We start from the raw sequence: 10,858 nt of genomic DNA, 5'->3' as shown, positions 1-10,858 counted from the left end.
GCTGCCAGGAAGAAAGGATTGCCATCACATTATTTACATATTTTTAGCAGGTCTAAAGGAGATTGTATAGTGTATGTTAAGCACAAAAGTAATTGTACAATCAGACTGAAACTTTTATGTTCAGCTCTATACTGATTTGGGTGTGCATGAGGTCCTATACCCTGGTGGAGGAGAGTGTGCCATTCTACACCCATCCCCTGTACACACAGGGCACCCATGGGGCACAGCACAGGGATAGCACAGGGACCGCCCCCTCCGTTCCCATAACAACGCACCGAAAGGTGAGGAGGGAGTGGTCACGTGCTCAGGAAGTCGTCCAGTCTGAGGGGAAATGACGTCAGGGGCTGAGAGAAAGAGCCAGACAGAGAAGGAGAAGCTGAGTTCGGAGTGAGCGGCGGGGAGAGGTCAGAGGTCAGCGCGGGACCGTAGAGGGGAAAGGTCAGGAGGTCAGTGCTGGAGCGAGGGGCTTCCCAGGTCAAACGGGAGAGGGAAAGGCGGGGGGAAGCTGGCTCCGTCCGGTCTATGTGTGTATATATGAGGACATGGAGCTCCTCCCCCTCTGTGTACAGTCACCTATCAGTATTATGTGTGGAGCTGGTGTCACCACCTGTCTGCCTGTCTCCATACCGAAGAGACCCTCATCTGTGTACAGTGTGTATAGACAGGTCTGTATACATGGAGATCACACCCATCATCTGTGTACAGTGTGTATAGACAGGTCTGTATTGTATACATGGAGATCACACCCCCCATCTGTGTACAGTGTGTAATAGACAGGTCTGTATACATGGAGATCACACCCCTCATCTGTGTACAGTGTGTATAGACAGGTCTGTATACATGGAGATCAGACCCCTCATCTGTGTACAGTGTGTATAGACAGGTCTGTATACATGGAGATCAGACCCCCCATCTGTGTATAGACAGGTCTGTATTGTATACACGGAGATCAGACCCCCCCCCATCTGTGTACAGTGTGTATAGACAGGTCTGTATACATGGAGATCAGACCCCTCATCTGTGTATAGACAGGTCTGTATTGTATACATGGAGATCAGACCCCCCATCTGTGTACAGTGTGTATAGACAGGTCTGTATACATGGAGATCAGACCCCCCATCTGTGTACAGTGTGTATAGACAGGTCTGTATACATGGAGATCACACCCCCCATCTGTATACAGTGTGTATAGACATATCTGTATACATGGAGATCAGACCCATCATCTGTGTACAGTGTGTATAGACAGGTCTGTATACATGGAGATCAGACCCCCCATCTGTGTACAGTGTGTATAGACATATCTGTATACATGGAGATCAGACCCATCATCTGTGTACAGTGTGTATAGACAGGTCTGTATACATGGAGATCAGACCCCTCATCTGTGTACAGTGTGTATAGACAGGTCTGTATACATGGAGATCAGACCCCCCATCTGTGTATAGACAGGTCTGTATTGTATACACGGAGATCAGACCCCCCCCCCCATCTGTGTACAGTGTGTATAGACAGGTCTGTATACATGGAGATCAGACCCCTCATCTGTGTATAGACAGGTCTGTATTGTATACATGGAGATCAGACCCCCCATCTGTGTACAGTGTGTATAGACAGGTCTGTATACATGGAGATCAGACCCCCCATCTGTGTACAGTGTGTATAGACAGGTCTGTATACATGGAGATCACACCCCCCATCTGTATACAGTGTGTATAGACATATCTGTATACATGGAGATCAGACCCATCATCTGTGTACAGTGTGTATAGACAGGTCTGTATACATGGAGATCAGACCCCCCATCTGTGTACAGTGTGTATAGACATATCTGTATACATGGAGATCAGACCCATCATCTGTGTACAGTGTGTATAGACAGGTCTGTATACATGGAGATCAGACCCCTCATCTGTGTACAGTGTGTATAGACAGGTCTGTATACATGGAGATCACACCCCTCATCTGTGTACAGTGTGTATAGAGAGGTCTGCATTGTATACATGGAGATCAGACCCCCCATCTGTGTACAGCGTGTATAGACAGATCTGTATACATGGAGATCACACCCCTCATCTGTGTACAGTGTGTATAGACAGGTCTGTATACATGGAGATCGGACCCCTCATCTGTGTACAGTGTGTATAGACAGGTCTGTATACATGGAGATCACACCCCTCATCTGTGTACAGTGTGTATAGACAGGTCTGTATACATGGAGATCACACCCCTCATCTGTGTACAGTGTGTATAGACAGGTCTGTATACATGGAGATCACACCCATCATCTGTGTACAGTGTGTATAGATAGGTCTGTATACATGGAGATCACACCCCCCATCTGTGTACAGTGTGTATAGACAGGTCTGTATACATGGAGATCACACCCATCATCTGTGTACAGTGTGTATAGACAGGTCTGTATACATGGAGATCACACCCCCCATCTGTGTACAGTGTGTATAGACAGGTCTGTATACATGGAGATCACACCCATCATCTGTGTACAGTGTGTATTGACAGGTCTGTATACATGGAGATCAGACCCCCCATCTGTGTACAGTGTGTATAGACAGGTCTGCATTGTATACATGGAGATCAGACCCCTCATCTGTGTACAGTGTGTATAGACAGGTCTGTATACATGGAGATCACACCCCTCATCTGTGTACAGTGTGTATAGACAGGTCTGTATACATGGAGATCAGACCCCCCATCTGTGTACAGTGTGTATAGACAGGTCTGTATACATGGAGATCACACCCCCCATCTGTGTACAGTGTGTATTGACAGGTCTGTATACATGGAGATCACACCCCCCATCTGTGTACAGTGTGTATAGACAGGTCTGTATACATGGAGATCAGACCCCTCATCTTTGTACAGTGTGTATAGACAGGTCTGTATACATGGAGATCACACCCATCATCTGTGTACAGTGTGTATAGACAGGTCTGTATTGTATACATGGAGATCAGACCCCTCATCTGTGTACAGTGTGTAATAGACAGGTCTGTATACATGGAGATCACACCCCTCATCTGTGTACAGTGTGTATAGAGAGGTCTGCATTGTATACATGGAGATCAGACCCCCCATCTGTGTACAGTGTGTATAGACAGGTCTGTATACATGGAGATCACACCCCTCATCTGTGTACAGTGTGTATAGACAGGTCTGTATACATGGAGATCAGACCCCCCATCTGTGTACAGTGTGTATAGACAGGTCTGTATACATGGAGATCAGACCCCTCATCTGTGTACAGTGTGTATAGACAGGTCTGTATACATGGAGATCACACCCCCCATCTGTGTACAGTGTGTATAGACAGGTCTGTATACATGGAGATCAGACCCCCCATCTGTGTACAGTGTGTATAGACAGGTCTGTATACATGGAGATCACACCCCCCATCTGTGTACAGTGTGTATAGACAGGTCTGCATTGTATACATGGAAATCAGACCCCTCATCTGTGTACAGTGTGTATAGACAGGTCTGTATACATGGAGATCACACCCATCATCTGTGTACAGTGTGTATAGACAGGTCTGTATACATGGAAATCAGACCCATCATCTGTGTACAGTGTATAGACAGGTCTGTATACATGGAGATCACACCCCTCATCTGTGTACAGTGTGTATAGACAGGTCTGTATACATGGAGATCACACCCCCCATCTGTGTACAGTGTGTATAGACAGGTCTGTATACATGGAGATCAGACCCCCCATCTGTGTACAGTGTGTATAGACAGGTCTGTATACATGGAGATCAGACCCCCCATCTGTGTACAGTGTGTATAGAGACGTCTGCATTGTATACATGGAGATCGGACCCCCCATCTGTGTACAGTGTGTATAGACAGGTCTGTATACATGGAGATCAGACCCCTCATCTGTGTACAGTGTGTATAGACAGATCTGTATACATGGAGATCACACCCATCATCTGTGTACAGTGTGTATAGACAGGTCTGTATACATGGAGATCAGACCCCTCATCTGTGTACAGTGTGTATAGACAGGTCTGTATACATGGAGATCACACCCCCCATCTGTGTACAGTGTGTATAGACAGGTCTGTATACATGGAGATCAGACCCCCCATCTGTGTACAGTGTGTATAGACAGGTCTGTATACATGGAGATCACACCCCCCATCTGTGTACAGTGTGTATTGACAGGTCTGTATACATGGAGATCACACCCATCATTGGTGTACAGTGTGTATAGACATGTCTGTATACATGGAGATCAGACCCCCCATCTGTGTACAGTGTGTATAGACAGGTCTGTATACATGGAGATCAGACCCCCCATCTGTGTACAGTGTGTATAGAGACGTCTGCATTGTATACATGGAGATCGGACCCCCCATCTGTGTACAGTGTGTATAGACAGGTCTGTATACATGGAGATCAGACCCCTCATCTGTGTACAGTGTGTATAGACAGATCTGTATACATGGAGATCACACCCATCATCTGTGTACAGTGTGTATAGACAGGTCTGTATACATGGAGATCACACCCATCATCTGTGTACAGTGTGTATTGACAGGTCTGTATACATGGAGATCACACCCCTCATCTGTGTACAGTGTGTATAGACAGGTCTGTATACATGGAGATCAGACCCCCCATCTGTGTACAGTGTGTATAGACAGGTCTGTATACATGGAGATCAGACCCCTCATCTGTGTACAGTGTGTATAGACAGGTCTGTATACATGGAGATCACACGCCCCATCTGTGTACAGTGTGTATAGACAGGTCTGTATACATGGAGATCACACCCCCCATCTGTGTACAGTGTGTATAGACAGGTCTGTATACATGGAGATCAGACCCCCCATCTGTGTACAGTGTGTATAGACAGGTCTGTATTGTATACATGGAGATCACACCCATCATCTGTGTACAGTGTGTAATAGACAGGTCTGTATACATGGAGATCACACCCCTCATCTGTGTACAGTGTGTATAGAGAGGTCTGCATTGTATACATGGAGATCAGACCCCCCATCTGTGTACAGCGTGTATAGACAGATCTGTATACATGGAGATCACACCCCTCATCTGTGTACAGTGTGTATAGACAGGTCTGTATACATGGAGATCACACCCCCCATCTGTGTACAGTGTGTATAGACAGGTCTGTATACATGGAGATCACACCCCCCATCTGTGTACAGTGTGTATAGACAGGTCTGTATACATGGAGATCACACCCCCCATCTGTGTACAGTGTGTATAGACAGGTCTGCATTGTATACATGGAGATCAGACCCCTCATCTGTGTACAGTGTGTATAGACAGGTCTGTATACATGGAGATCAGACCCCCCATCTGTGTACAGTGTGTATAGACAGGTCTGTATACATGGAGATCACACCCATCATCTGTGTACAGTGTGTATTGACAGGTCTGTATACATGGAGATCACACCCATCATTGGTGTACAGTGTGTATAGACATGTCTGTATACATGGAGATCACACCCATCATCTGTGTACAGTGTGTATTGACAGGTCTGTATACATGGAGATCAGACCCCTCATCTGTGTACAGTGTGTATAGACAGGTCTGTATACATGGAGATCAGACCCCTCATCTGTGTACAGTGTGTATTGACAGGTCTGTATACATGGAGATCACACCCATCATTGGTGTACAGTGTGTATAGACATGTCTGTATACATGGAGATCACACCCATCATCTGTGTACAGTGTGTATTGACAGGTCTGTATACATGGAGATCAGACCCCCCATCTGTGTACAGTGTGTATTGACAGGTCTGTATACATGGAGATCACACCCATCATTGGTGTACAGTGTGTATAGACATGTCTGTATACATGGAGATCACACCCATCATCTGTGTACAGTGTGTATTGACAGGTCTGTATACATGGAGATCAGACCCCTCATCTGTGTACAGTGTGTATAGACAGGTCTGTATACATGGAGATCAGACCCCTCATCTGTGTACAGTGTGTATAGACAGGTCTGTATACATGGAGATCACACCCCTCATCTGTGTACAGTGTGTATAGACAGGTCTGTATACATGGAGATCACACCCCTCATCTGTGTACAGTGTGTATAGACAGGTCTGTATACAGTAATCCCCCGCTACATCGCGGTTCAGTTTTTGCGGTCCCGGTAATTCGCGTTTTTTTTTGTAATGTTATTTTACTATATAAATCATTAAAAATGAAAGATTTTTGTGTTTTTCATAGCTCTTGCTCTGTCTCGAAGTATCTTTTATGTGTTTAAATTAGTTTCTATTGTTTTAAAAGTGTGTTTAAAGACCTTAAAATGCTTCTACACGTACAGTGACAGAAAAAAATCATGCCTACAATGCATTTTAATAGGGTTTTTCTATTTCGCGGAATTTCACTTTTCGCGGCTGGGTCTGGAACGTAACCCCCGCAATGGAGGGGGGTTTACTGTACATGGAGATCACACCCATCATCTGTATACAGTGTGTATAGATAGCTCTCCATTGTATACATGGAGGTCAATCCAGTTCATCCCTTTTGATATAAAATAATTGAATGATACTTTGTTTATAGTTATCTCCCAGCACTTAGCAATGTTGGAGGCTCTTTTTTTTTTTTACAGCTGTGAGCGAGGAGAGAACAGCTCTGCACTGTATGAATTGTGGAAATGCCGGATAAAGATCGTGCGGGGACTTGAATTGAGATTTTTTTTTTTTTTTAACGAATAATCGTGCAACTCTACTGTGCATATAAACCAAATATCTTCCAGGTTTTTTGTCAAAGCCTATTTGAACACGCTGAAGTTAGAGACATGCATCTGCATGGCTGTCAAGTTGGAATCAGTGCAGTGTCTGTGCAGCTGCTGCGTCCCAGTAGACATGAATGGGACTGTCTGCACATCCTATGTGGGCAAAGGTGGTCTTTCACACAAGTGTACAGATAGGTCTGCCTGTGTGAATGAAGCTTAATGAACCGTACACAAAAAATTCCGCTTTCCAGCCTTTGGAAGAATGGTCAAACATTCCCATAAACACACTCCTAAACCTTGTGGACAGCCTTCCCAGAAGAGTTGAAGCTGTTACAGCTGCAAAGGATGGGCCAACTCAATATTGAACCCTACAGACTAAGACTGGGATGACATTAAGGTCATGTGCGTGTAAAGTCAGTGTCCCAATACTTTTGGTAATCTAGTGTATATCCACATGGCACCAGTCCTATTATCTATACCAGCCTTTCTCAATCAGGATCTCTCCAGAGCTTTTCAGGGATTCTTATAATAGGGGATAAAATAAGTATTGAACATGTCACCATTTTTTCCATGTATATATATATATATTTCTAAAGGTGCTTTTGACATGAAATTTTCACCACATGTCGGTAACAACATTGACATTTCATGTCCATAGGAATTTTCAGAAATATTTACCTAGAAAAATTGTGACGTGTTCAATAATTCTTTTACCAGCTTTATATATCCACATGAGGGCCGTCTCATGTTTACAAGTTTTTATACAGCCTGTGGCCCTTTTAATGCTTGTGGCACAGCCTATCATATCCCAGCAGTAAGTGAAAGCATAGATTTGTCAAGTGGGTTGTAATTGCAGCGATGCCTAGCAGTCTCATGTAAAAAATTCCCAGTCTTTAACCACTTGCCGACCGCCGCACGCCGATCTACGTCGGCGGTCAGCCCCTCACAGGCAAAGTGACGTAGGGCTACGTCACTAGCTTGTGAGGGTCTAGGGAGCGAGCGCGCGCCGCCGGAGGCGCGCTCCCGCGTGGTCACGGACCCCCCCCGCGCGTGTGACCGGCGGACCCGATGTCCGCCGGCCACTCTGCGATCGGCGGGGGAGATGGAGAAAGTCAGGCAGCTTGTGTAAACAAGCTGCCTGTCATTCTCCCCTCTGTATGAGAGCTGATCATATGGATCTACTATGTAGATCCGTTGATCACTCTGCATACAGCTGAAGCCACAGCCAATCACAGTAAAAATCACGCCCCTAGGGACACACACAGCCCCTCCCTCTCAAATAAAGTTAACCCCTTCACTACCAGTGTATTTTTACAGTAACAGTGCATATATATAGCACTGATTACTGTAGAAATGTCACTGGTAACCCCAAAAGTGTCAAAAATGTCAGTCAAGGGTCCGATCTGTCCGCCCCAATGTCGCAGTACCGCAAAAAAAATCGCAGATCGCCGCCATTACGCGTTAAAAAAAAAAAAAACAACAAAAATGACAAAAATCTTTCCCTTAGTCAGTGAACGCAATAACTTTTGCGCAAACCAATCAAAATACGCTTTTTGCGATTTTTTTTTTTTTTTTTTTTTTTTTTTTTTTTTTTTTTTTTTACCAAACATAGGTAGCATAAAACAAATTGGCCGAAAATGTTAAAAAATTTTGATTTTTACATTTTTTTGGGGGGGAATTTCATATAAAAAAAAAGGGAAAAATATTGCTATTTTTGCAAAATTGACGCTCTTTTTTTGTTTATAGCGCGTGATCAAAAAATCGCACAGGTGATCAAATACCGCCAAAAGAAAGCTCTGTTTGTGGGAAAAAAAGGACGCCAAATTCGTTTAGGTACAGCGTCACACGACCGCGCAATTGTCAAAGTCACGCAGTGCCGAATCGCAAAATAGCCCCTGGTCGTTTAGCAGCCAAATCCTCCGGGGCTTAAGTGGTTAAAGCCCCTTTCACACGAGTGTTCTGATCGGGTCTGGCTGTCCATATTTTTGTCGCACCTGATCGCCCCCTCCATTCTCCGCTATAGGCAGTTGTGTTGTGTATGTTTACAGGGTGCCAGCCAGCCACCTGCCACAGGGTGCCAACAAGCCAGAAACCCACCACAGGGTGCCAGCCAGCCACCCACCCCACCACAGGGTTCCAGCAAGCCAGAAATCCACCATAGGGTGCCAGCCAGCCACCCACCCCAGGGTGCCAGCAAGCCAGCCAATAAGCATTAACCACTTAAGCCCCGGAGGATTTGGCTGCTAAACGACCAGGGGGTATTTTGCGATTCGGCACTGCGTGACTTTAACGGACAATTGCGCGGTCGTGCGACGCTGTACCTAAACGAATTTGGTGTCCTTTTTTTCCCACAAACAGAGCTTTCTTTTGGTGGTATTTGATCACCTGTGCAATTTTTTGATCATGCGCTATAAACAAAAAAAGAGCGTCAATTTTGCAAAAATAGCAATATTTTTCACATTTTTTTATATGAAATTCCCCCCCAAAAAAAATGTAAAAATCAAAATTTTTTAACATTTTCGGCCAATTTGTTTTATGCTACCTATGTTTGTTAAAAAAAAGCGTATTTTGATTGGTTTGCGCAAAAGTTATCGCGTTTACTAACAAAGGGAAAGATTTTTGTCATTTTTGTTGTGTGTTTTTTTTTTTTTTTAACGCGTAATGGCGGCGATCTGCGATTTATTTATTTATTTTTTTTTTTGCGGTACTGCGACATTGGGGCGGACAGATCGGACCCTTGACTGACATTTTTGACACTTTTGGGGTTACCAGTGACATTTCTACAGTAATCAGTGCTATACATATGCACTGTTACTGTAAAAATACACTGGTAGTGAAGGGGTTAACTTTATTTGGGAGGGAGGGGCTGTGTGTGTCCCTAGGGGCGTGCTTTCTACTGTGATTGGCTGTGGCTTGAGCTGTAAGGACACTGATCAACGGATCTACGTAGTAGATCCGTGTGATCAGTGTCTTTACACTGAGGAGAATGACAGGCAGCTTGTTTACACAAGCCACCTGACTTTCTCCCTCTCCCCTGCCGATCGCAGAGTGGCCGGCGGACATCGGGTCCGCCGGTCACACGCGCGCGGGGGGGGGGGGGGGGTCCGTGACCGCGCGGGAGCGCGCCGCCGGCGGCGCACGCTCCCCAGATCCTCCCAGGCTAGTGACGTACCGATACGTCACTCTGCCTGTGAGGGGCTGACCGCCACTGTATATAGTCGTGCGGCGGTCGGCAAGCGGTTAAACAACAATTAACATGTTCAGTACCAGGTTTGTGTCAATTTTTTTTTTTTTTTTTTCAAAACTTTAAATGTACAAAATATCGACCGATAGGTTGTGACCAAAATATCAGTATCGGTATCGGCCCTGAAAAAACCATATTGGTCTATCCCTAGTACAAATACTGTAGCGGCTGACTTTTAATAAACATGCCCTTACCTGTCCAGTGATCCCGGGAGCCTTGTCCTCACTCAGTCCAGTTCTTGGATGTGGGAAGCCGGCTGTGACTTCCTGGTTCTTTAAAGCCCTACTTTTCACTGCGCATGCTGGAGACACACTGCGCTTTCACAATGGTACTGCGGGCTTCTGGGCCCTGTGATGTGTTCTGTTCTAGGAGGTTGTGGGCAGGGAAGGTGGGGGGAGCAGGTACCTGCCAGAACTAGGTACCCACTTCCAGAAAGACATAAGTGGGAGAGGAAGAGGAGAAAAAGTGGAAATTCCCTTTTCAGGTGGAGTTCCACTTTAGGCTGACTACACATTGTCTATGTAAACATGTCGGCCATCAGCAGTGGTGGCAGCCAATAAGGTCGATTGTATGATGTGCACATGTAAACATAAAATATGTCCCATACGCAGGACTGTGAATGCAGATTTTTTTAATGCTGCAAAGCTTTGTGCATGGGCCCATAGGGTACAGTACTGCTGCTTTCACATCTGTATATATTGCTGATCTGAATACAGAAAAACTTATGCCCATGTGCAATGAGCTCTTTACAGTGTATCTAAAACCACTTTTTTTTATTTTGGATAAAGTAGGGGGAAGGATAACAATCTTTGTCAGGTTTTTCATTTCTGTCTGTATCCCCTATGGGGAGCTTCA

General features: G+C 45.2%; 1 protein-coding gene across 8 annotated transcripts in view; it reads left to right on the top strand.

The window, feature by feature from the left end:
* Positions 1-314: 314 nt before the first annotated feature.
* PHC1 (polyhomeotic homolog 1) overlaps positions 315-10,858 on the top strand; it is an 89,910-nt gene continuing 79,366 nt past the window's right edge. For 6 of the 8 annotated variants that reach the window (XM_082268238.1, XM_082268234.1, XM_082268237.1 and 3 more), the window contains exon 1: positions 315-446. The gene's annotated coding sequence lies outside the window, so the exon portion shown is untranslated. The remainder of the gene's footprint in view (positions 447-10,858) is intronic. The other 2 variants (XM_082268233.1, XM_082268239.1) reach the window with 2 other exon arrangements.

Source organism: Pelophylax lessonae (genome assembly GCF_965119305.1).
Source record: "Pelophylax lessonae genome assembly, chromosome: 9".
Taxonomy (NCBI): Eukaryota; Metazoa; Chordata; class Amphibia; order Anura; family Ranidae; genus Pelophylax; species Pelophylax lessonae.
The sequence above is the reverse complement of the archived record's forward strand: the minus strand, read 5'-3'. Positions and strand labels throughout refer to the sequence as shown.